The sequence below is a fragment of the Canis lupus genome, chromosome 11 (genome assembly GCF_003254725.2).
Source record: "Canis lupus dingo isolate Sandy chromosome 11, ASM325472v2, whole genome shotgun sequence".
NCBI lineage: Eukaryota > Metazoa > Chordata > Mammalia > Carnivora > Canidae > Canis > Canis lupus.
Genome location: NC_064253.1, coordinates 43,971,705 through 43,999,315, shown reverse-complemented (window position 1 = coordinate 43,999,315; position 27,611 = coordinate 43,971,705). Strand labels below are relative to the sequence as shown.

Sequence of the window (27,611 nt, the reverse complement as noted above, 5' to 3'; positions counted from 1 at the left end):
TGTATCTGCTTGGCTGTGTAAAAGGGTGAGGTTTCTTTCTGTCTTTGCAATCTCTTAGCAGATTGCTTGTGATGTGTATCACATTTAGGTAATGTTTAGTTTAATGTTTATTCAATAATAAAAGTGTCTTCCTTTTCCATTTTTGTGGAGAGGATTTCCGTGGGAAGAAATTTTGTTTTTAATTATATTTCCCCAACATATGGTAAGGTTTCACAATGTAGAGGGTAGATATGAAATGGCAAGTTAAAGATACATAGAAAGTCATGTACATGTTTTTCAATATAAGCATATATATTCTGTACATATATAAAAGGACTAGAAAGACATACACATATTTTTAACAGCTGGTATTACGCATGACTTTCATTTTTATCTTTTGTCTTCAGTAGCTTTCTAGAATTGTATGTAGTATCTCTAAGGCTAGGAAATTACTTTTTAAAAAAATCTGAGATCTTTAAATAGTGTGCTAGAACTAAAATGTAATGATCAAATTAGTAGAGAATAAGTTGTAACTATGTATTTTTTTTCCTTCCACACACCATGCATGTTTTATAGAGTTGTTAATTTTATAAGTTGTGGAGGAGGACTTGTCTTTAGAACTGAGGAACCAAAGTCAAAGTTGTGGATGAGAAGCATGAGTAAGCCACAAACTAATGGTCTCATCTATTGTTCTAGCATGTAGAAGAGATGTCTTCCATATGCTTTGCTACAGAATAGAATGGAAGACAAAAGGTGTCAGGGAGGAGGCAGAAAGAAAATATCATTCAGCTCTTCACTGTCATGTTCCCTTAACCTCCTGTGGCTTCTCTGTAGTAATGACCACGTTCTAATTTAAAATGTTAGATGCTTAAAACAGGGGAGCGAGATGACTGTGCCAATGACAGCAATGAGTTAAAAGCAGAAAAGAGAACGTGGATCTGGCACAAGAGAAAATCCAGTAGCAATTCTCCACAGGCAGCAAATAATTTGTTTGAGTGCATAATTAATAGATTTGTCAGAAAGTACTTAGATTGTGAAATATTGCGCGTAGCCCTCTTTCCAGATGGATTAAGATGAATGGGTCCTCCAGCAGCGTCTGAAACCTCATTGCTCAGCGGCTAGAGAATTGCTGCATCTAGAGTTGTTTGAGTCTCTGCCTCTGCACTCCTCTTTCTCTTTCCCTGGCTGCAGGGGGAAAATGAATAGAATGCTTCTAATTCCGATATTGAATGGTGTCCTTTACCTAAAGGGCATCCAAGCAGACAAAATTAAATCAGATGCTCAATGGGGAAACTTTCCACTAAGCAGGAATTTAAAATAGGGAAATGTATTAACATGTTGAAAAATGGTTAAATTAAGCCGATCTGTGGATCAGAGGTGTGACTTTTCAGCAACAAGCCACAGAGGTATTTCATGTGCAATTGCCTGCACATTGAGAGGTGACACATGCCTTCTTTACCCTTGGAAATATCCATGTAATACATACCTGGGAGATGCTGATATAAATTGGCTGGTTTAAAATAGTACGTTGAGAATCCAGGTTCTGTTTCTTTCTCAAGTATGATTGATTTGAAGGAATTACCTATCAACAATTTCCATCTGAAAACTCTCCCTTCAGATGCACATGATAGGCCTTAATGAGAGGATGAAGAGGTATGTGAGCCCTGGGAAGTCCACTTCATTATCTTGGGTGCCCATAATAGTTAACAGGAAAGTAAATGAGATTATTCTATTTTGAAATTTTGTTTTATGGTAAAAATTATGCTGTGTTTTAAGGATGATGAGTGATGTTTGGCTCAGCATCACTACAGGGGCCTGATGCCATGCCCTCACATTACTTTTCAGTCCTTTCTCCTGAGCAGGTATTTAGCAGAGCCGAGAAGGTCAAAGCTGCTTATGTTCTCAAGGGGAAGGGATTACAAAACCCGTGGTCATTAGTGGTTTGTACAGATTATTTTTCAGGGGAAGCAACTATGAATGACACTAGTAAGCACTTAATAAATGTTGGTGTTATTTTGTCTCCTAGTTGAAAGCATTGGCCTATCCCTAATAAAACCAAAGCAGTGGAGCCTAACCAGGGCCAGCATTCATTTAATTTTATTCATTCACTCAACATTTATTGAGGGTTCATTTTATTGTTTTTTAAAGATTTATTTATTTGAGAGAGTGCATGAGAGAGAGAGAAGGATGGGGAGGGGCAGAGGCAAAGGGAGAGTCTTAAGCAAACTCCATGCTCAATGCAGAATCTGACGTGGGGTTCAATTCCAAGACCCTGAGGTCACGAGCTGAGCCAAAACCAAGTATCTGCACCACGCAGGCACCTCATTTTGTTTTTTAAAATGAGATTCAAAGATTATATGAACCTGAATCACAAAATCACTTGAGGTATTTTGTTAAAAATGTAGATTTCTATTTTCTATCCTTAAATAAATGCATCAGATTCTTTGATTGATTAGGACTGAGAATCAGCATTTACCAAGTTTGTCTGTGAGTACTTTCATGGATTGAAAGTTTAGAACTGTTGGATATAGGCTGGGTGGACTGTTTTACCCCTTTAGCGTTCCTGAGCCATTGCATCAGAATTTGAACCAGGCAATCTCTGATAAAAGGAAAGGGATTGTGGGATGGTTTTAGGATTTATAGAGACCTTTTAAATTACATATAGTTTGTTGCTTTTTAAAAATTTGTTTATTTCCTCATGCTGTAGTATTTCATGAAATATTGATTGAGAACCTGTCCTGTACCAGATACATGCTAAGTTCTGGGGATATGAAGGAAATAGAGCATAATGTTCCTTCCATCCTCTGCCCTGGAATCTATCTAGTTACAATATCATAAGGCTCAGAAAATGTACCTGGCTCGCAAATCTGACCAGATTCCTGTTTCAAGACTCATGCTTCCTATCCTGTTTGTTTTAAAAAATTCTCTAGACTCTAATTCTGGATTTCTGACTGTCCGCTTTCCTGGAAATGGTTATTTCAGGTTCTTCTTCTTCTTCTCTCTCTCTCTCTCTTTTTTTACTATCTTGGTTGCCCCAGTGTCTCAGAAGTTGGGGAGCTGAGAACTGACAGGAAGAGAGGAAATTATACCATGTGATCAGAAACCTCCATAAAACAAATGCTCACATGAGAAAAAAATTTTTTTTGATCAGAGATATAAAAATACCTTAAGTTATAAGAGTAAGTTTGTATTAAAATTAAAAATAGACACCTGTAATATTTTGAGATTTGTTCAGTGTAAGGAAAGGCATGGAAACTTACTTCCTGTATGATAAATTTGAAATGTTAAATATCACCATTTTCTGTTTTCCCATACTTGGCTGGTTAGAATCTGAAAGAACTCTGGATTTATTCACATGAATATAGCTATGATGCTGAATTCCTGAAAGTCGAGTCAAATAAATTATCTTGACACAAGGGTTTCTGATAGATGAAATGAAAATATTCTGGAAATAGAAGAAGTGTGAGCATTAGATGACCTTTTTAAGTCACTTTGGGAGAAAAATTAAATAGCAAATGAATTCTAATTCTTATCTCTCTCAATATATCACAGCAAACTATATGGAAATATATTCCCATGGTAAGCTAGAGGGAATGGCTTAATGATTTAAAACATCAGGTTTGCAATGATTAGAAACTATGGAACAGTCGGTTTGAATCTCAAAACACTTAGCTTAATCTTCCCTTCTTCCAAAACATGTCAATAGAATATCTAATTCAGGCCGTGTGTGTGTGTGTGTGTGTGTGTGTGAGAGAGAGAGAGAGAGAGACAGAGAGAGAGAGAGAGAGAGAGAGAGTATGTGTGTGTGAGAGACGTGAAGTGATACTGTGAAAGATCAAAACCTAAGGATTTTTATGAAAGTCAAAGTTTCATCACACTGTTTACTTCTAGAAATAATTGGTCTCACAGTCTTCTTTTATGATTTCTGTAAGGCACTTGACAAAATTGGAAAAATTCATTGTTTATTCTCTTCCATTCTGGGAAAGGGAACTTAGACTTTTCTGCATAATGTTGCAGTGTCCATTTTTAATTAACCCCAGGGAATCGTGAGACCATGTAATCAGTCTCAAGGGTTTGCCTGCTGCCTAAGCCCACTGCATGTGATGAAATCATATTTTCTAAGTCTAGGGAAAGAGATGCTGAGAGTGACAGTTCCTCTTAAAAACATCAAGGTTTTGAGAGACCTTGAAAAAAAATCAATAGTCATCCAGTGGTATATTAAATGCCTATGGAGCAAATGTAATTTTTGGATAAAACTATTATAAAAAAGTTCTAAAAATATAACTAACACAAGTATAAATTGTATCAAATAAGCATGACTGGGTGCTAGAGAAGATATGGATGCACAGTTATGCTTTCTACCCATCAGAAATCCATTTTCTCCTTTGACATGTTGAGTTTGGTGTTTTATTCAGCACAAAAAAATTCCTAAAATTGAAAAAAAAATCAGACTGTATCATTTTAAGAGCCTAATGTCATGAGGAACACTTATAAAAGTCCTTCCTAGAACTTTAGGCAAACAAGTATCAGTGAAAAGCAGGTAAGAGACACTGATCTGATGTTAGCAAAGCAAACTGCCTAAATTATATAGCTGAAGTGATCTTTAGAAATATAGAGGAAAAAAATGTACTCAGTTTGACCATTTGCAATTTTTGGAGTTTTATTCCCCTCAGAATCTAAATTTTAGTTGCAAAAAGAACCCCTTCTGCCCCAGTGATAATGAATCTCAGCATCTATGCCAGCAGTTAGCAAAGTAGAGGCAGCCTGCATAATGGGATTGAAAGGACTCCAAAATATACTTCTGTTTACTTTTCAAAGAAATGATACCCTTTCTAGCCATATACCCTTTCTAGCCATATCACGATGGCAGCTTCATTTCAGAAGAAATCTTCAGAGGAGAGCCCTAGATATGCTTTCCTTTTAAATAAAATAAATTTTGCTCTAATAAAGTAAAACATTCTCATTAGATAAAAATTAGAAAAAGGTGTATAGAAGTATAAAACAAAACTTTGTAGTTCCTTTACCTAGGAACAACCACAAATAGATTGTGGTGTGCTACTTTTCACCAAAAGGCATATTTATTTATTTATTTAATTTTTAAAGATTTTATTTATTTATTCATGAGAGACAAAGAGAGGCAGAGACATAGGCAGAGGGAGAAGCAGGTTCCCTGTGAGGAGCTTGATGCAGGACTCAATCCCAGGACCCTGGGATCACAACTTGAGCCAAAGGCAGGCATTCAACCACTGAGCCACCCAGGTGCCCCAAAGAATCTTCATTTTTAATATAAACCTTAAAAAATCTGGATTATTGCTAATGTACAAAAGGCCATATATAACGACACAACCGTATGTGTTCACAACTCAGATACCCCACATATGAACAGCCTACTGTAATTGCTTCAGGTACTTCTTTTAAATTTCAAAATTGCCAATCTGTGACCAAAAGCCTGACTGCATGTCACCTCTTTGGCACCTCTGAGATGTAGCCACTACCCTAAGGTTTGTGTGTATAGTTCTACCAGAAACACATGTATCCATGGCTGAACGATATACAGTTCTGATAAGCATGTATTTACACTTGACATAAACATATCTTACATGTGTTTCTGCATTTTTTAAAGTCAGCATTGTTTTCCATATTCATGTTTAATTAGGTGAATGCAGTGCATTCATTAGAAGTATTTTAAAATATTTTACTATATAAATATTACTTGCATTCCTCTATTGATGGAATTCATTTAGGTTGTTTCCTTTATCTTGGTTTTAATATGATGAATGTTTTAATGGACATCATTGTGCAAACTTGCACAGCACTGGCAGTTTTCAATTTTACTTAATAATGCCAAATTGTTCTTAGTAGTAATTATACAAAGTATACTTCCTCCTTCTATAGGAGTCATGGTGCATTTCTATATATTCTAGTTAGCAAATGGTTTTTTTAGATTTTTATTTACTCAGTTTTGGTTATATCAGTGATGTTACCTCAGTATTGTTTTACTTTACATGTCTCAGACTACTGTTGAGGTTAAGTATCTCTTCATACATATAACAGCCATTATTATTTCCTCTTTTCTTGCCTGTTTTTCCATATTCTTGCATTTTTTCCTATAGTATTCAGGCTTTTATATTGATTTCACTGTAAATGTAAGTTAGTTGATTTTATAATTTTATACCTTGCAAATATCATCTCTCAGTCTACTCTTGATGTTTTAAGCTTGACATGGTGTCTTTCTTGGTACATTAAAATAATAAAACCTATATATTTTTGTACATTAAAATCACATTAATAAAGTTTATAAAATTTAGAATTTATGGTTTGTACCTTTTATGCCTTTTTAAAGAAATTCATCTCTTGTCCCATTGACTAAATTTTCTCCAATGTTTGCTTCCAAGGGATCAAAAGGTATACTTTTTTTTCATACCAGTATATTTTGAACTTACTGTTTTATTTGGTGAGAGAGAGAGATTTATATTTGAACATATATATTGACCTTAGCCTACCACCATTTGGTGATTAGACAGTCATTGTATGTATGTTTTTAAGACAATAAATTTCTCTGTAATACAAGTCAATAGTCCACTAATGATATGTAATACTTTGTTAACCCTTTCATATGTTCTAGAATTATACCTCTCCCAATCTGCACATTATATTTTTCTCAGAGCATCATTTGGCTTTGTTATAGCTTTCAGATTTCTCTTATTCCTTTTAATAGCTTCAAATAAACTACATTTATTGTCCCATGGTGTTATATTATTTATTTCACTTTGCTACTTCTATTTCTTGTATTTGCAGACTCTAATTTATAGATTTGTTTGTGTTTTGTTTGTAACCTTTAATGGTAGGCTCAACCTCAGCTGGGGTTGTTTTCTCTCTACGAGTCCTACCATAAGCAATAGATGAATATCTACATGGCTTTTTGTTGTTATTCTCTTCTGCTGGCACTCCAGGTATATCTTTGCTCTTAGACCAGGATTTCCACACTTGCCAGGTTAACTACATTTGACTCCACATACAAGCATGGCAAAGGTTTGAGGATAATACCCTTTTCCTACCTCTACCCACACAGATCCCTGAGCAGTTAGCAAATTTCTCTTTCTTTGGGATTATTCGTAGCTTCTAAATCATTCTCATGGTGGGAATTTTTAGAGTTTTAGCTTCATGAAGGATCCATAGTTTCACTCTTTGATTTGAAGAGACCTACAGCAATGTGTGGGTGTCATGTATCTATGAGAATCAAAGCCTTAGCTCCCTATCCCCAGGGCCTAGTGAGGGGCACTATACCTCTGCATCTATCAGCATCAACTAGATAACATTAGTTTTGGGTTCTCTCTTTATTTTGGCATCTGAGGATTTTCCTTTTACTCTTTCATTAAATTTTAATTTTGACTAAATTCCTTGTTTTTGTTTTTCATATATTTTTATCCAATCTTCCTAAATATTTATAGCAGAGGAAGTGGTCTGCATTAAAATATTCCTTCATTTTCCTGGAAATGCTATTTTTTCCATTCAGTTTTTCCCCAAAGTTGGAATTATATTTTGTATGCAACTTAAGGCCTTGGTTTTCCACTTAATATATATTTTTAAATATTTATAATATTATAATAAATATAAATAAATATATAGCATATAATATAAATATTATAATATTTATAATTTGAGAGAGAGAGGGTCAGTGAATGAGTGGGTGGGAAGATCAGAGGGAGAGAATCTTCAAGCAGACTCCCTGCTGAGCATGAATCAGAAGCAGGGCTCCATTTCATGACCCATGAGACCATGACCTGAGCCAAAACAAAGAGTCAGATGCTCAACTGACTGAGCCACCCAGGTGCTCCTCCACTTAATATTATAAGTGGAGGTTTTCCATGCTCCTACAAACTATGAATACAACTTAATTTGTTACCCAGTTATTTCTTTGCATGCATATACCATAAGTTATTAACCATTTTACAATGTGTTGACATGTAAGATTCTAAGATTCTAAGTTATGTACTCCCATAAATAAAGCTACAGTGAAAATTTTTGTGCCTTGATAGATTTTTTTTCAAATTATATCCTAAAGATTGAGTTGAGGATGGAAAATTCTAAGCATTTTATAAAAATTTTTAAAAAGTAGTAATGATGGCATGTGTTTCTATGAATATGCTTAAATTGAACCTTTTAAAATCACTAAAATCTCAAGTAACCTGAAGAGGGTAGTCTGGATGAATATACATGATGATGATAACCAGAAGATATAATTAGCTCTACACCATCGTCTCACAACAGGTGGTTATTTCCACCTTGAATACCTCTAGTGACAGTCATTATGCCACCTTTCTTGGCAGCTTGTTCCATTACTTAATTTTCTAATATTACTGTTATAAAGATTTTCATAATATTTAATACAAATTATCTCAAGCCTTCATTTGAGCTATAAATATATAACTGTGCCCTCTCACCCACACATTTAATAATTAACAGTTAATTGGTATCTATGTAAAAAAGCGTAGTTCACAGACAAAAAAAAGATCATGTATTCAAATTTCTTCACATAAAGAAATGAAAGCTTGAAGAAGTAAAACAGAAAATGTAGTCCAGAAATAGTATCAGAGAACCTCAAAGAGAAATAAATTATCTAGCTGCCCAGCTACAGGCCAAAGCTAGCCAAAGATCAATAGTAGTTACAAAACATTAAGTCTTCTGCCTTCAGGGAGGCAACTAAAATCTCTACCAGCAATTAAATAGCCCAAAGCAAGAATGTGAACCAATTGATCAAAGTTATAGGGAGGCAGATTTTGGCTTAGTCTAAGACCAACTTTCTAAAAGTTCGAGCTATCCAAGAATCTAATGAGGTGGTGAATTCCCTAGCATTGAAGAGGCTTCTGCAGAAGTTGGCTTGTTTCTTTTCCAGCATGTAATAGAGGAGATTCTCACATCAGTGGACTTCAAACATTTTTTAGAATCATCTTTTTTTTTTTTCCAGACAAAAACTTACAGTGGAAACTCATTATATATGGCAGAGCTGCTCTAGTTGAAGGATGATCTGATCTTGTCAATATGGCTACCTTCTTACATACCCCAAGTGGACTCTGAGGCAACGTAGAACACACTTTAAAAATCCTCTGATACAGAGAATTAACCCACATGTTCTCCAGAGTTTCTCTATGAGCTGAGATACCATGAAAGTCTTTCTCGTGTGTGTGTACATGTGTAAGTGTTCTGGAGCGGAGTGAGGGAACTGTTTGGTGGAAACCCTGTAATATTTTAGAAGTTGTAATCTGTACTCTGAGTCATAATCTGTATCATCTAGGATTTGTGATTCTAGGTATTGACTCAAAATAATGAGACCAATGGCATGAGCTTTATTCCTGTTCATATTCTCAGCACCCTAGCCCTGATAAGAGGGATTTAAAGATAATTATTATAGTGACTTGATTTCTGGCAGAAAATTCATGTACATAATATAAAAGTCAATATATAGATGGTTATAAATAAAAGATAATTATGTATCCAACCCTGTTCTAAGCCATGTAGTTTTCTCCCAAAGTCAACTGCTGTTATCAAGTTTTTTTTTTTTTTTTAATGGATACTTATATGGATATTCTGTGTTTTGGAAAACATATTTTCTTATTTTCATATCATTAGTATAAATATGTTATTTTGTCCTAGAGTTATGAAAATAATATTCCTTACTGAATTGTCACTGAGGACAACATGATCTCAACAACATCTCTGTAGTTGGTACATTATATAGAAACATGAAATCCTGAATGTTTGAAATAGTAATTGTTAAATCAGCTTCAGAGCAAAGCCCCCAGATGATCCAGGGTGGACATGTAGAATGAACAATAAAGCATTGTTTTTGGAATCAATTGAGATTTGGGAGTTATTAATTATAGCATAACCTAGCATGTCCTGACCATGTCTCTAAAATCACCCTACACCAGAAGGAATTTAAAATTAAAATCACAAATTGTTAAAACTTTTCAATGAATTTATTTCAATAAAGCTTCCCAATGAGTGGAAAGAAAAAGAAAGATAAGACGTCCTTCTTCATTCCATCAACTGAAAATACAATATACTGGCTTATAGAATTTTAATGTGATCTCCGATTAATAATAAATAGTGGGCAAAGTAAATATTATTTTCCCTGAATGGATTGTATCAAAAATTGTACCAAGAATGATAATTTTCTTGACTTGGTTTTGGGTTTAACCATCTCAAGTCTCAAATTTTAAAGAAACAGGCTGCTAACATTCTCTAATAAGAACTAAATAAGCATTCCTACATTTCTTTTGCATTTTGGGGATTTTATAAAGGCTTTTTGCTATGACTATATTGAGACTATTTTGAAGAGGATATTGAAGTTTGCTCATATCGTGAAGTTTCTCTCTGCTCATTTCAGTTGAAGTCTTCGGTTATCTATTCTTCAGGACTCAGTCTAGTTACACTTAGGTATTGGCTCCTTCAGAGAAAATGGATAAATACCAGGATAGGGTAATTCCTTAGTCTTAGTTCCTAAAGTCTCTTCTCTTTACAAGTGTCTCTCTTCTGTTCTTCCAAATGTTTCTGTTTCTTTCTTTATTATCTAATCTATTCTGATGTTTTCATTTATTTATACCATAAATTTCTGAAATATATACCTTCAAGTAGTTAAAGCTTGTATACTGCAATTTCTCCCTCACTTCCCACAACCAGACTTTGATTGAAGGTGCCACTTCCATAAAATCTCAGAAGATACTATATTTGGTATCCCTTTGTTGGTCATTTCTTGAAACCTAGCATATGTCAGAGGATGATATGCAAAAACGTGTTGGGCTAAAAACAAAAAGCAAGAATTTGGGATAGCAAAGACATTCAATATAAGCTAGCTTAAAAAGATAATAATGAAGCAGATTCCCAAAGAAAGATGAAGGGAGAGAGAGAGCAGAAGGAGAAAATGAAGGAGGGATTAGGGAAAACACGAAACAAGAAAAATGAGAGAGAAGACAGATGTTTGTTTCCATTGGATGGAGAGAAAGGGGAAAGATTGAGGAGAAAGCCAGGAAATGGACCTTTGTTTAATCAGACATTTGGTACCTGTGGTGGGGGTTAAAGGATTCTCTGAGAAGGGCCTAAAGGATACGTATGACTAATTTTGCATGCCATGTATTTCTGTCTGCGTTAGCTATATGGCTGAGATACCTGAAATATTTCCTTTTTTAGAAAAGATTTTATTTACTTCACAGAGAGAGAGAGCACAACAAGCAGGGCAGGTGGGAAAGGGAGAAGCAGACTCCCCATGGAGCAGGGAGTCCCATCCAGGGCTCGATTCCAGGACCCCAGGGTCATGACCTGAGCCAAAGGTAGACACTTAACTGACTGAGCCACCCAAGATACCTGAAATATTTCTGTAACTCAGTGATTCCTTCCCTTATAACGGGTTGAAATTTTTAGTACCTTTAATTACTTAGGCAAAAAAAGTACAAAAAAGGAGTAAACTGTCAAATAAGACCTCTTGATGAAGAAATAAGAGCCATGACTGGAGAAGACACCCACAGGGTAGTGAGTGATAATCAGCAGGTGCTTTGGCACCACATGAACTTTGCAGTGCCAGAAACTCGCAGGATGTTGTGAGGATTAAACAGAACCTCAAATGTGACTGCTGCTTGCACTGTACCTGGCTCATGTAAGGGAAATTGTCTTTCCCAAAGAGGCCAGTCATCATGGTAAGCCAGGAAAGCAGTATAGGACAACAGTGACTCCTTAGTATCCATCACATAATAAGACACTCAGGGCTATAAGACATTCCTGCATCTGGAGCGTTTGGGGAAAGAGCTACAGTTATAGTGCAGCAAAGGGCTGAAACTGATATTTTTGTGAAGTCTACCACATGCTACTTGGCATTTGAGTCCTCAAACTTTCTATCTTTTTTAAAAATTGAGGTGTAATTGACATATGATATATACAACATAGTAAGTCGACAATTACATACAGTACAGAATGCTCACAAGCATAGTTACCATCTGCCACCATACAAAATTATTAAAATATTATGGACTATATTCCCCATGCTGCACTTTTAATCATTTTATGTGAAATTATAACAGTGACAAAATTGTCAAAAGAGGCAACATTTTATCCCATCTATTTCCTAAGTTACTATTAGGAAGTTACATTTCCATCCAAAAGTTTACGACTTAAAATACTTTATAAGCTCCCAAGAAATTCTGAAAATTTCCAACAAATATGCAATGGGAATGGCCACTGGGTTTATATAAACCTACTTCTTTCAGATCAATGTTTTTTATGGAGATAGCTTTTTTTTTTAATACCAAGCTTTATTTCTAATCATCAAAAACTTGCAAGAATTGTTGTTTGAATAGAAATTGTCTACCTTGAACATTTCCACACAATTTTCAGAAAAACATACACAAAACATTGGCCTACCGCACCAAGATGCCTCGTAACAGCAGCCTGCATCCAAGTGCTCCATGCTCACCTGAGTATCCAATGCAGGGCTTTGCTGCAGTTTATATCTATGCAGTTTCTTATGTGCTGTAAGTCCATAGTTTTGGAGATTATTAGATCTGAAAGAGACTTTAGAGGGGATTTATTCTAACCAAAACACCCAGGAAATAGACTCAGAGAGAACTTCCTTGCCCAAGGTTAGGCAGCTAGTTAATGGTGGAACAAAATGAACTACACTGTATTAGCATATAAATTTGTAACATTTTCTTACCTTCAGAAGTGAAAATACAAAAAAGGAGAGGGAGGATTTTTCAAACTGCAATTCTCATGAAGTCATTTGTTTACTGACATAGTCAATTACTGCCACTGTATTTCCATTTTGAGGTTTTGAGGGAGAGGTGAGGATTCAGTGACTTGGGAAGCAAACGCATACAATCAGAATGCAACATGTGTCCACAGGGCACTGATGATTCAGGGGGGCCTTCTTCTGAGGGTATCTGAACAGTCTTGGGCTGACAGGAATCCATTAAAATGGAATCAAACATTCAAGTCAGGATGTGTGAATATCTGAATACCCAAACACAGTGAAGGGATCCCACTACAGTGTTTCCTTTAGATTATATGTTTCTCTAGTAAATTTAAAATTGAATGTGTTGGCTTTTTTTTTAATACTTATCCCCATTTTTAGAAATAGCACTGTGTTTAAAATGCCACTCATTTTGTGAGTATACATTGCCTTGAGCATATAATTGTAGTGGAAGGAGCACAAGGCTTAGAGTCAAGCAAGATCCTTAGGTCCCAACCAGGGGTATCCATTCACTAGCTTTGTAACACAGGGCAAATCACCTTACTTCATGGGCACCTCAGCTCTCCCTTTAAAGTCAGCATGGGGTATGAGGCATAGTTCTGAGATTATAAAGGAAAGAAAACAAACTTATATACAAAAAAAAAAAAAAAAGAAAGGAAATTTGTTCATTTGCCATGCAACTAAACCCCAGGGATAGTACAGACTTTCGACAAAGTAGAACACAGGAGCACTTTCTCAGGAATGTATTTTTAGCAACTTCAGGTTCAATTTCATCTTCTTAGTAATCCTAATAAATGAAGCTAACTCTAATCTGAAAACGCTGAACTGAGTTTTTGGAGCTTTGTTGGATCTGCCTTGAGTCATACACTTTTCCTGACCAGTTACTGTGGCCAGAGAGACTGAATGAAATAGACTAATTGATCAGTTATTTTCAGGACTATAGCCAGTAATAGGGCTGATTCCTCCAAATTACAGACTGTAAGAGGAATCGTGGTACCTGAAGTCTGATCAGGGATCCAACAAGGAGAAGAGAGATGCTGGGAAAGCAAAGGAACAGATTTCTATCACAAACAACTAATGGTTTTCTTAAAGGGCCTTCAAATTTTATTTTCAGTGGACTAGCATTAAAAGATATGTTTTTATTTTTTTTTATTTTTTATTTTTTAAAAGATATGTTTTTAAAAATCTGATACATAAAGCCTATCGAAGCAGAGCTATTCTTTTTAAAGTTGGAGAATCTGCCAAACAGGTCTTCCTTCCTTTCCCCTGGTAGCCTTTGAGTGACTCGTGTAGAACTTAGAGGAAGACTATTTGAAAGCCACCAGACTAGATAGTCTCTTAGGGCACATCTAAACAGAGCATTCTATAATGTCTCTTCTGGACTAGGTCATAAGCTCCCTGTGGCACAGAGCACTAAGTCTTTGCCCTGTAGGTCTCAGCTCTTGTTCTCTGGTCTGAACCTGCACTCATAAAAGTACTAGTTGTTCTGAGGAGTTTACACTCCTTTTTATACAATATCCTGCCCTAAGTACCTTTCCCAGTCTACTCTGCTCATCTTTGCCACCCAAATTGCTCATAGGCTGTGAGATAGATGGGATTGGCTCCCCTCCAATCCCCTACCACCCCTCCCCACCCCCCCCACCCCCCACCCCCCCATCCTCCTCACACCCCCCCCCCCCCCCCCGCCCACTCAACAGGCACAAATTGCTCCTTGCTAAAAATGTTAAGTGCTACTTCCCAGGCTGCTCTACAGAGTTGAGTTTTTTGTTTTGTATTTTTGTAAGTGGTAAAGACATTAAATCTCTTCCTAGTTGCTCCATTCCATTTTAGGACAATGTGGACTGAAGACTAGGGAGAGGTTTAGTCCTATCTGGCCCTTGAGACAGCAAGGAAAGTCACCTACCTAAGCATTAAACCGCCTTGTGAAGGGCTCTCTGCAAATCCACACCAAACTTGGGTAGTAGTTTCCTCTTCCCATCCCATAATTTAGACTTAGTACTACAGTTGCTTCTAATAACGCCCATTTTTAATAGCATTGCTGGTCTTGATTTTTTTCTAAAACTTTTGAGATATTTTAATGCTTAACCAATATGAACTATTTGTTCTCAATATTCTAGTAAGTAAGGCTCTGCTTTAGTTCTGTATGAGCTATAAGCTGTAAACATTTCACACTGCAATGCATTGGGAAAAACAAAAGAGGAGTGGGGTGCCTCAGTGGCTCAGTCGATTAAGTGTCCACCTTCGGCTTAGGTCGTGATCCTGGGGTGCTGGGATTAAGTACCATGTGAGGCTCTGTACTCAGCCAGGAGCCTACCTTTCCCTCTCCTGCTGCCCCTCCCCACTCATTCCCTTTCTCTCCTTCTCTTTCTTTCTCTCTCTTTTTCTCTCTCAAATAAATAAATAAAAAACTTAAAAAAAAAGTGCATCTAGGTAACTCTCATGATAATATTTGTTTTCTGTTTCCAGAATTCCACATACAAGCACCCACATTTATGTATTATTATGCATTCCAATACAGCATTAAAAAAATCACATTGTTATTCTTTTGAGTCTGAAGATGAGGCAGTCTAACAATTGTGAGAGGAAACGGATTTTGTTTATATAACAAAATGGCCCTTCCTTCAGATATGCTCTCAGAAACACAACTATGGCCTCTCTGTGTGATGCTATGTGCCATGTATGCTAGATGCATACGTACTGCATATTGAGAAGAAAAACATGTTTTGTTTGTCTGTCTTAACCTTAAAAAGCTCATAGTCTAGTAGCAGAGCAAAAAAGAGCTATTTCTGGATATGTTTTTCTGGTTTTGTATGTCTCTGCAATGGAGTTGAGCTTCAGAATTCTGTTTTCATTCATTGAGAAAAGCTTGAAGAAGCATATTAATAGGAACGTGTTTCTGGGCAAGGTGCTAACTGTAGAGATGGTTTTGAAATCATGGTGTCCTTAGTGGCAATTCCCTAAGGAATGTTTTCAGAATTCTGTGACACAAATGAACTTTGTTTCTCCTTTGCAAGGGAAATATTTTCTTCTTACTTTCAGTGAGAAACATGCAACAGATACTTTCTTTTTCCAGTTAGCTGTCTGGATGCTCAAACCCAAATTCTGCTTAATAGCTATTTAGCATTAGTTTGACTATTCATAATTTGTTACTTTTTGTCTACCTGGATTTCTCTGCTCCTGGATTTTTACATACGTTTATTTTTTATAGTGTTGAGTGTATCCCTTGTGAGCCAATTTAAATACTTTGCAAAATCAGGAGGTTTACCTACAAGGAAATGCAAATGTATTAGATTGTGTCTTCATTATTTATTTATTTATTTATTTATTTATTTATTTATTTATTTGTCTTCATTATTTAACACTTACTCAAATACTTGTATCAGGAGTATTCTGCTTTGTGTGAATCCTTTCTGTTTGAAAGGATATAATGAAGTCACATTTTAGGTCAGATTAAGGTTCAAATCAATGCCTAAGGCAAGAGGGTTATCCTTGAAAATCCCTCAGGGAGATAGCACTTTAGAAACAAAACTGGCAGTTCTCCACAATACAACAGTTAGACTTGCCTCCAGAATTAAACACATAGCTACTTCTTTGATCAAACATCATGTAAAGTAGTTGGTTTGTGTTACCTACCATGTTGTGACTGCGCATATAATCTTTAAACCTTTGAATAACATTTACCAGGTGAAGTGGTCAGTCAGTTAAGAGGCAGATGTGCATCTCACATTTTATTCTCACTCCAGGATATTCACAATTTACGATTTGTCCTCCTCACTTGTTCTTTGCTTACATTTTCCCCCATTTCAGTTATTCACTGCTGTGGAATAAATGCTGTGTAATTGTCCAAATTAAAGGGTAGGGAAACTCAATTTCAGCTCTCAGCTCGAAGAGTGTCAAGAATTTGTCATCACCCTCAATCTATCACACTCCTCTTTGTTGTTCTCCTACCTCCTTCCTTCTCTCTATTCCCAGAGAGGTTTAAAATATTTATTTTGCTAATAATTTTCTTGAAGTTTGAGAAGGATTTTGCTAGGCCAGTTGGCAATTTCTATATTATATCTAGAATTCTTTATAAACAAATCCAAACATTCAATAGGCAAACTGTTTTCCAGGCCAGTGCTGGCAAGCAGGTTGCCAAGTTTTTGCCACTACATGACAATTCCCTTTTCTTCTGGAATCTGATAATATTTTTCTCCTTTCCTTCAAGCCTCCACCAGTCAACTCCTCAAAGTCCTGTTAGTTTTTTCCTGCTGCCTATTCCAAAGCCGAGGCTATATGTTTTAGGTTTTTATTACGTAGCTTACTTTCAGTACTTGGGAGTGTGCCACTTAATTATGACTGTGTAATGAATTACTCCCAAACTTAGTGGCTTGAAGCAACTTTATTTTGTTCACAAGTCTGTGGATCAGTAATTCTAGAATGGGTTAGGTAGGTCATCTCACATCCACAGGGTGTGAGGCTTGAGATGACCTCTTCACTCATGACCTTTTGCTTCATTTGAGGTGTCTAGCTTTGAATTCTGGCCATGCACTGGAAAGTCACCTAGGACTGTTGGTGAGTATCCACGTGTAGTGTCTCCACATGGCTTGTGATTCTCACAGTATGGATGGAATGTTTGTTCTCTGACAAAGCATCCTAAGACCAAGTGTATTTGTTTCCTAGGGCTGATAGAACAAATTCCCACAAACTGAAAAACTTAAAACAATAGAAATTTATTCTCTCATAGCTCTGGAGGCTAGATGTCCAAAATCAAAGTGTCAGTAGGGCCATTTCTCCCTTCTTCCAGGGAAGAATCCTTCCTTGCCTCTTCCTAACTTCTGGTGGCTGCCAGCAATCCTTGTCATTCCTTGGCTTGCAGTTCTGATGTAGGAAAGATGTTAGGGTTCAATGCCAACAGCTAAGAAAGAATTCTTGAGACGTCTTTGGCACAAAAAGATGATTTTATTAAAGGACAGGGATAGGACCCCGGATCAGAAGGAGCTGTACTGGTGTCATGAGGAGTGGCTCATTATATATTTTCAAGTTGGGAGGGGGTTAGGAATAGCTTAAGTCTCTAAGGAATTTTGGAAGCAATGATCTAGGACCCTGAGGGGGCTAGCTATTGTTAGGAGGAGGTCATTTATGACTGTGTAATAAAATCTTAGTCACAAGACCCTTCAGGTGTGTATCAGTGGATCATATGCTTGGAGGATGATTGCCAACACTTGGGATCTCCTTTATCCTTTAGAGATAAAGGAATTTTGTATGTTAAAGTAGACTTACAGAGTCCTGAGGCTAAGATTGCCATTTGCCCTTAGCAAATAATTAACATCAAGACAGCCAAGTTCTTAAAGGAATGTCACTTTTAAGAACTTGCCAATGGACTGGACATAGTAAGGAAATTTAATAACTTTCTACTGCTTTTGTTTCCCACATCAGCTCCATCAATCCAATTCCCATCTTTGTCTTCACTTGGCCATCTTTCCTCTTATGTGTCTCAGTGTCTTCTAATATCTTTTTCTCTATAAGGATATCAGTCATCTGAATTTAGGGTCCACACTAATCCAGTATAACATCAATTTAATCCCCACTGCAGACCCTATTTTCAAATAATGACACATTCACAAGTACTAGGAGTTAAGACTTCAATAAATTTTGGGGGGAATACAATTCAATTCATAACATCAAATGTTCCCAAAGGTCTGGGATGAAGCTCTAAGACTTAAAAGTATAGTTCCCTACCCTCAGAAGTCCTAGAAAGTCACTTCTGTTGCATTGTGTTGATCAAGAAAGTTACTACTGCCAGTTCAGATTTAAGGGTAGGAAAATTAGACTTCACATCTGAGTGGGAGGAGGGTGTCAAGGATTTGCCAGCATCTTTAATCCTTCATACTCCCCTTTACCTACCCTCCTTCCTTCCCTTTCTCTATCCTGTTCTCCTTCTTGTGTATACTTTAAGTATATATATATATATATATATATATATATATATATATATATATATAATTTTTTTTTCAGGGAAGAGAGGAAAAAATAAGATGAAATCAGAGAGGAAGACAAACCATAAGAAACTCCTAATCATAGGAAACAAACTGAGGGTTGGTGGAGGGGAGGGGGTGGGGGGACGGGGTAACTGGGTGATGGGCATTAAGGATGGCACATGATGTAATGAACACTGGGTGTTAAATAAGACTGATGAATCACTGACCTCTACCTTTGAAACCAATAATTATATGTATAGCATATAATTAACATTATATGTCAATTGAATTTAAGTAAAATTTAAAAATAAATAAATAAATAAATAGACTTACTATGTAACTCCATTAAATGACTGACATTTAAGAACATTTGGAGAAAAAGAACTTTTTGTTTTATAGTAGCTTCTATGATTTTTGGTCACAAGTTTTCCTCAGAGATTGTGGGGAGTAGAGGGTAGGAAGGGGAGGGGTAAGTGAGATAGGGAGGGGGAGCTTTGTGTAGTGAAAGCATTGAAATGAATTGCTTGTGCTGCATTCTTCTGCAGACCCCCATGATCAATGCAACATTTTCTCACAAGATACCAAGAACAAATGCTCTTTGTATTCTTAGAAGATTATCTGCTCCTTACTCAGAATAGGCCAGAAATCAGGTAAAAGCTGAGTTGTTTTTAGAGCTCCCATTTAAGAGCTCATGGAACAGATACACAGAGAGGGACAGGAATTTGTTCAGCCTCTCAAAGGGAGGCTATCATGAAAGAACTGAGAGGCTGCATCCGTCTTGTGATATCTCTGCTTTGTTAGTGTTTTGGGGGTTCTAAAATGTTAATGGGTAATGATTCCATTTCTGGCACTTGGCTGCCACATCAGGATTACTTTCTCCAGGAAACACAGATATAGGCATTTTGAGTAAAAAAAAAAAAAAAAAAAAATTGTTTTTCTCTATGACAGTACCTCTTATCACTGTTCAGAGTAGTTGTATGAAAGTTGTATTATTTTTCAAAAATATTTATTGTCTTCCCTACTAGGATGCTCTTTACCTGGCCCACCCCCATTCAGCACCTCCCTCCTGGAGGAATATACTTCTCTAACCACTCACTTCATACTTGGTCACCTGTCTTGCTTTGACCATGGAAACTGAATGGAAGGAATCTATATCCCTTTTGAGCAGAAACTTTAAACACCATTTTTTGGTTCTGTTATCATCTTGCAGAGACTAGTATGTCCCTCACAGGTCTTTATCCTTAACCTGCATTCTGGGATGATAGGGCAAAGCCCATGCCACAACACGTCATGGACCAGAAACAAACTTCTGACTAAGCCACTAAAAATTGCATATTCCTTGTGCCTGCAGCATAACTCAAAATGACTCATGACTTGGATATGAGAGTAAAAAACTTTCCAGGGGAAATGGTGTGTACCTTTTAAAAATGAGTCTTGGGGCACCTGGGTGGCTCAGTCAGTTGAGGATTTGACTTTTTATTTCAATTGGGGTCATAGGATTGAGCCTTGTGTAGGGTTCTGCCTTTAGTGAGAAATCTGCTTGTCCCTCTCCCTCTACTCCTCCTTCTGTGTGTGTACTCTCCCTCTCTCTCTCTCTCTCTCTCTCTAGATAGATAGATAGATAGATAGATAGGTAAAATCTTTTAAAAAAAGATAAAAGGAGTCTTTCCACCTCAGTATGGCTGGAAATATATGTGGATCTGTAGATTTTTATGTTTTATGTTCTGGGTCTTTGAGTGAAGTAGTATCATTCAGCGAATAAATTATTGGGGTCTTCAATTGATGTCCACCTTCTATCTGTGTGACCTTGGGGAAATTGCTAAACTCCTTAAGCTTCTGGTCATCTCATCTAGAAAATGGAGACAATGACACATATCTCATGGGATTATTGAGAGAATTCAATTAGTTAAAGCAGTAGTTCTTCACAGGGGTGATTTTGCCATCCAGGAGACATATGGCAATGCCTGGAGGCATTTTGATTGCCATGCTGGGCAGGGAGGGCTGTAGAGGCAGGGATGCTGCAAGATGTCCTACAATGCAGAGGACAGCCCCCTACAGCAAACAATTTTCTAGTCTTAAATGTCAAGAGTGCTGCAATTGAGAAACCCTGAACTAAAATAAAGTTCTTCTTTGACACAGTTCTTGGCACACAGTAGGGAGAAATGAATGTCTGTCATGTACGATGTCATTGAATAGGCTTAAACAAAAATCTGGAAATACTGTGCTATTATTTGTTTATAAATCAATACCAGTTTTGCAAGTTTACTACAAAGATTTTTGTTCAACTATAAATATATAACTAGAGAAAAATCATTGCTCTTTCAGATGATTTGGCAGTGACATTCTGTAAATCCCACTGTGGTTATATCAGTAGTAAAATAGAAGAGGCTAGAAATTCTCTGAAGTTTCATACAATTTTTTATGACATGCTTCAATTTCTGGTAATTATTGTCAGTATACAATGTACATTAAACAGGGTTTATAAAACCATATGCATTTAAAATGTTGTATAAATATGTAATGCATAAAAGTAAACTGCCTGAATAATAAATATATTTACCCAAAGAGTAAATAAAACAGCTCATAAGAAGCTGTTCCAATTATTCAGGTAAACACTACCTTCTATGCTTGACTTTCTTTCATTGCTTTGAGTCATGAGAATAAAATCCAGAAATACTGTCTCGCAGTGAAATAGGGAAATGATAGCATCTAAAGCATCCCGAAAATCTAATATAAAGTGTCACTGTCCCAAATCTTTGCTTTTGTCAGTGTTCAAGGGCACTTCAGAATTGCTTTAGGAGTCTACTCTTCCTAACAAGAACTTTTACTGTAGCTCATAATTAAAGCCAGGAATGAATTGTAGGGAAAGTTATTGGTCTTGGAGGAAAGACTGGCAGGTATCTGGCTTGTCATGTTGGGGACTAAGGATCTGGTAACCTTAGAACACACATTTTCTAGGTATGAATTCACTCATCTCTAAGATGAGTGTATTGAGTTACAGATTCCCTACATTTCTTTCCAGCTTATAAATTGGATGAAATCATATCTCCATATGGTTCATTTTACATATATTATAACCTTTCAGGTTGATAGGAACATTGCTTTTGTTTTGAATGTCATTCATGTGGTCGCAAACCTGACTAAAGAGTCTTAAATCATTGCTGATTTACTGCTTTGTCCTATTGTTTTGCTTCTAGGCTAGAGCAGAGTTTTTCTTTTACTTCTTTCTTATTTTTTAATTTAAAAATCTAGCAAGAGGCTAGTTTCTAGCATGGGAGAATAAGAAAACATCCTAGAATCTCCTCCTAGAAATATTTTAAGTAGCTACTACTACTACTACTACTACTACTATCATCTGTCATATTCTGGTATGGTACTATATGCTACACTCTGCAATATTTCACATACATTAACTCAGTTACTTGTGACAGTAACTCTGATATGGAGACATTATTAACCATTTTTCATGTGAGCAAATTGAGACTTAACATTCAAAGCCACATAGCATGTGTGGTTCTAGCCAAGGCTGTCAAGCCAATGCATGATATTAACAACCACACCTTATAGCTAAAATGTCATTACTTGACCAAACCCTTCACTGAAGATAATAACAACATGGACCTCTTGGAAACTGAGGGCACACTTATCTTTGCTGGTTATGTAGTTTACATTTGCTGCTCTGTGGGGGTGCTTCTTGTTCTGTCCATGGATCTTCTCATGGGTATCACTCATTACCAGCTCAATCTTAGTCTCCCTTTCTCTCAAGCCAGCTGAGTGGCAGTGAAGGAGAAGCCATACTCTGGGCCTGAAGATAATGGCAGGACAGGAAGTTGATGAAACACTACAGGCAGGTAAAATAAGCAGTGGTGCCCTTCATCTTTTTCTCCTGTGTACCAAATGGGTTCCGCATGGATTTGAGTAATTTAAGTTGGATTAGGAAAATGTAGCTGTAGCTACATAGAAAATGTAGCTGTTCACTGCTCATGTCTTTGGAAATCCTCTTCCTCTAGATGGGAAATAGTTTTTTGAGTGTTTTGTATTCTTTGTTTTTGTTTTATGTCTTGTTTTTACTATCTTTATGAAAATTAAGACTCCAGAAAGCATCATTGTTGACTTTAAGTGCCAAGGCCTTAATCCCATTCAGGAAGGTGGACCCAAATATAAGAATGCATATCTTTTCAAGTTTATAAAAATCTATACCAATATCAACTTGTTCTTAGGGAAAAAAAAGTTTTTCACTTCTGTTAGTTATTTAACAGTTAAAAATCTCACGGGATCCCTGGGTGGCGCAGCGGTTTGGCGCGGGCCTTTGGCCCAGGGCGCGATCCTGGAGACAGGGGATCGAATCCCACGTCGGGCTCCCGGTGCATGGAGCCTGCTTCTCCCTCTGCCTATGTCTCTGCCTCTCTCTCTCTCTCTCTGTGACTATCATAAAAAAAAAAAAAAATCTCTAAATAAAATCCCCCAGAGCACAAATAGTATATTACAGGGGTTTTCTACTTCTGTCTTTTTAGACTTTGTACTCTGTACACCTTTTCATGTATTATGTTTAATCAGCATAACAACTTTCTGGGTTAAGTGCTCTTATTATCATTTTTTTTACAGTTGAGAAGACTGAAGCTCAGAGAAGTTAATAACTTGTTCCAGGATCCACAGCTAAGAGATAGAAAGGACTCAAGTCCAAGCTTTATGGCCATAATGTCCATGCCCCTAATCATGATACTACTTTACTGGGGAGAAAGAAATCAGATTCAGCACTCACTCAAATTCTTCTAGTTTTAATGTCTTGCTGAGAAGATATTGGCTACTTACACTTTGGTAAATTTTTTCAGACTTCAAATCTGAGAAGCTTATAGAAAATTACTTCAAGAATTTGACCATTGTAAATCTATATATGCTTGTAACAATTGGATTCATAAAAGTGATTTATACTTTTCATACAGGGTTCTCCATGACTTCCATGAACTCTTTTCTGCAATTAGAATAGAACAGGTAGACTGTGCTTATTACACTAATAAAAGATGAATCAAGTTTTTATCGGCTAGTTTGGAGCTAGAACGGACTATAATCCTGGCACAGTCAATTTAGATATCATCAGAACTCCTATTTGTGTGCACTTTGCTCTTACCTATTTTCTTAAATTGCATTGAGAAAGAATTAGTTACACAATGCTTAAAAAATACCAAAAGTGAAAAAAGAAATCAACTAGCAATAGTGCTGAAATCTCATGGGGGCAAAATGGAATCTATTTACTTGGCAGTAGTTTGGCTGATTAAATTTTATAATTTGTATCCCTTTCTGTTACTGAATTTAAAGCTGAGTTCTTGAATTTTTTTCTATTATAATGTCTGCATTTACCTCTTTATATAATTAATATAAAATGTTTTCTTTTGGTTTCCTTTATTTAATGTAGCAAAATCCTTTGGGATATTGTTTTATCTTTCAAAAGCAGAAAATTTTCTGTTGAATCTTAGTAAATCCTGATTTACATCCATTCCTATGAAAAAAGGAGAATCTACCAAAGCAGCAATTCAGTTTGTAAACCTGGAGAACATTTTATTTTATTTTTTCCTATCCATTCCTTTAAACTCAATTTTGCTATTTCCTTTCTTTCCTATCATCCTTGGAATTATCATGTCCCTGAAATTTTCACAGAGGAAGAAGATAAGGAGGGTAGGGAGAGGGAGAGGAAAGAATTTCCTTAGGATTTTTTCCCCTAAAATTTAACTTTGAGACATGATCTGAACAGAGCTACAGGCAGGGGGAGCCTTAAAGTATAAAGTCTGTCTTATTATGAAATATTCTATTAAGGCCTACTCTGAGCAAAATTTGTTAGGACTGAAAATATGTCTTTGAGATTCTCAGCATCTTCTCTGCTCCACACTGACTTCTATCTGCCGTCTTCTTTTCTCCAGCACCCCTACATACCTTGACAGCTTCTCAGAATCCATCCACAGTCTTACTCATGCTTCATAGGGGACCCACTTTTAGGAAATGATGTCACCTTCCATATTTAGTCTTTTAAGCCACTAGTGAACAGATTCTGGATCCAGGTATTATGATGTGACTTGTGGAATAGAATGGAATGAAATTCAGTTCCAAGGCTCCAGGATATGAACAAGGACAATTGAGTGGGAGAAAGAGAAATCAGTGTGCTACTTTGTGTGTGTGAGTTCTAGGATATGCACATAGCAAGTAGTTAACATTTCTACATTTCCACAATATACATACATTATGTGTGTAGGGTTTTTTGTATGTGTATAAAATGTTTTCTCTTTCCCAGGAATATTTAGTATCTATTAATATTCAGGACATCAGTGCTATTTAAGTTCATCTTTAACAATTTGATCAGTCCCTGAGAGCTTAACAAAAATCAATGAGTAGCTAAAATAGACTAAAACCACCTTTAAAATTTTATGGGATAACTCCCAGTAGTGATCCAGATTTACAAAGAAATGAGAGGGAAATGTTGATAAAATAGTGGCTTGAACAAGTTCACAAACCGATCTCTTGTAGCAAATTTGGACACATGAGTTAGTTATCTTGTCCTGGAGGCATTAAATATGTAAATCATCCAGGCAACTCTCTTGTCTCTGAGTCCCTATTCTCCAAGCAACTAAATGATTATGATTTAGCATCCAGTGCAGATCTGTTCAAGAGAGATAAATATTCTGGTCATGTGACTCTGCAGGTTTGTTACCATTTTCGTTGTTAATTAATGAATTGATAGTGTGTTTTACATGTCATTCTCTATAAGCTTGGTTAACTGAACTTCCCTCTTCTCTCCAGATCTGATAAATTAGGTTTGGGCCTATATAACTGAAGAGCAGACCTTGTACTGGGATGAATTCAGTAAAGGAGATACCCTCTTATAGCTTTTTGGCAGCCAGCCTATCTGCTTCTTGATGGTCATCACTTTTCTGTGTTCCTTTATTTTGAAATTCCACACTTATAATTAGAAGAAAGAACTTAAGCTGTAAAATGTGTTTTGTTTCAGGGCATTTGTCTCCTTCCAGCTAAATGTGTAGAGAGAATTTTTTTCATCCTTGCATTTTTCTTCTAAATTTTACATGGATTTTGTCTCTAGAATTAACTGAGGTTAAGAAATGTTGATACCAATATATTGAAAACTGTAAGAAGAATCTGCAGGGCTCAATTGCTGGGGGTGGGGAGGAGAGTGGCAGAAGAAAAACCAGAGTTTCTGCATCATATTTTCATATTTTATAAAATAGTTCTTTTCCATGTAGTTAAAAGGTGTGTATTGTTGCTGTTCTTGCTGATGTCAAAGAGGGCAAAGACAGCTTAAGTACTTGGTTAATTTATAAGTATGTTTGATGCAAAGGACAAATAAACATAACTTCATGAATATATAATGTTGCTGATGGCAGCTGAAATTATTTCTGGCCATCATTATGGCTTTTCTCCAAGGTTAATGCTGCCTGTTTGCTGGTAAAATTGTTGAATGGTTTTGTTATCCTGCTTGAACTGTGTCAAGGCAGCCACTTGATTTTTGAATCACTTATTCTGGATTCTGCGCTTTGAGTCACTTCATTTGCCAACATCTCAAAGAATTCTAGGACTTGGAAAGACTGACTTGTCCTCTTCCTGTCTCTGGATAGGATCATCTGTCAAATTCTAAGATGAGGTGGCTTGATTTCTACATTAAAAAGAAGCCTGCATTGTGGTACCTTAGGGACATTTCTCAGGGCACCAAGAGATTTTATGAAAAAATAAGGGGAGGTGAGATAACTCAGACAGTAGAATAATAATAGACAGTGAAGTCATGGTCACAATAATCTTAATAACATGATCTTTTATTTCTCCCTTTTTAAGAAAGTTAATGTTTTTTTTTTTCTCTTCCATATAAATGCAAACCCATATACCTTAGAGAAAATTTGGGAATGTTTTAGTCTAGTATTTCTTCTAGGTACAGAAGTATTCTTCCTCTAGAGATTTATTGGATACATTTTGAATTAGTACTTGAAACATAAGTGCATATTTCCAAAGTAAACATTTCCAATTGCAAGATTACCATTAATAACCCTCTAGCATTTACTGCAGTTTATGGTTTATCAAACATTTTCACATATTACTTGCAGAGAAAGGTAATGTTATTCATTTTCAATTCAAATGAAGAAACGGAGATTGATTAGGTATCTAAGGGCCAAGACCAAAATCATGGCTTGTCAACACTAGTGGTCAATGTACATCTTTGATTGTATAGAATAACATGTGGGCATAAAGCCCCCAGAGTCTTTGCATTTGACTCATAATATTTTCATCATACTAAGCTCCTTTTATATTAACGTAAGAATACAGAAAAATAAGCTAAAGTGAGAAAAGCATAGCCATTATGCTTTACTGAAGTGTTAAAGAGAACTAGCTATAAAAGCTAATAGGACATGGTAGAGGCATGAAAATAGAAATATCCAAGCATCCTATTACATTCATTAATTCCTTCATTTAATCATTCAATACTTATGCTCTCTTTGCCAGTTATTAGTCTACTAGGTTCCAAGATATCCTCAGAAACAAAATAGACATGATTCCAGATCTCACTGAGTGTTTAGTCATTAATTATATGGGTATGTGGTTATAAACTAACACAAAAGCAAGGGAGGTAAATCAGTGGAGACCTTTGAAAGTGGGGAACAGAGGCACATGATATAGTCAAAACTATCAGGGAGGCTTCCTTGAGGAAGTGACCTTGGATATGGTGTGAAACATAAACTGGAAATTGTAAGCTGAGGGCTGGAGGTGTTTGTGTATTCCTGGCAGAGGGGCACACATGAAGATGCTCAGAGTTAGCAGGAAGCAGGCTGCTTTGAAGAATTGAAAGAAAACCAGTGCATGAAGGACAGAGATTGAGTAACAGAGAAAGTTTGCTGAGGGAGGGAGAGCAGAAGACATAGAGGATCTTGCTGACTATA

The 27,611-nt window shown here is 36.4% G+C and overlaps 2 long non-coding RNA genes across 7 annotated transcripts in view; one reads left to right on the top strand and one right to left on the bottom strand.

The window, feature by feature from the left end:
- Positions 1 to 18: 18 nt before the first annotated feature.
- LOC112650427 (uncharacterized) lies at positions 19 to 24,760 on the bottom strand. 4 transcript variants are annotated; one of them, XR_007414044.1, is made up of 6 exons: positions 24,610 to 24,757; positions 15,883 to 17,581; positions 12,446 to 12,543; positions 3,240 to 3,424; positions 1,466 to 1,612; positions 19 to 1,222 (listed from the first exon to the last, which is right to left on the bottom strand). It is a non-coding gene; the product is annotated as an uncharacterized LOC112650427 (long non-coding RNA). The 4 variants fall into 4 exon arrangements; XR_003130159.3 differs by lacking the exon at positions 15,883 to 17,581 and having other exon boundaries at positions 24,610 to 24,760; XR_007414045.1 differs by lacking the exon at positions 24,610 to 24,757 and having other exon boundaries at positions 15,883 to 18,741.
- LOC112650489 (uncharacterized) overlaps positions 24,757 to 27,611 on the top strand; it is a 218,511-nt gene continuing 215,656 nt past the window's right edge. For all 3 annotated transcript variants that reach the window (XR_004803701.2, XR_007414042.1, XR_007414041.1), the window contains exon 1: positions 24,757 to 24,849. This is a non-coding gene — a long non-coding RNA (uncharacterized LOC112650489). The remainder of the gene's footprint in view (positions 24,850 to 27,611) is intronic.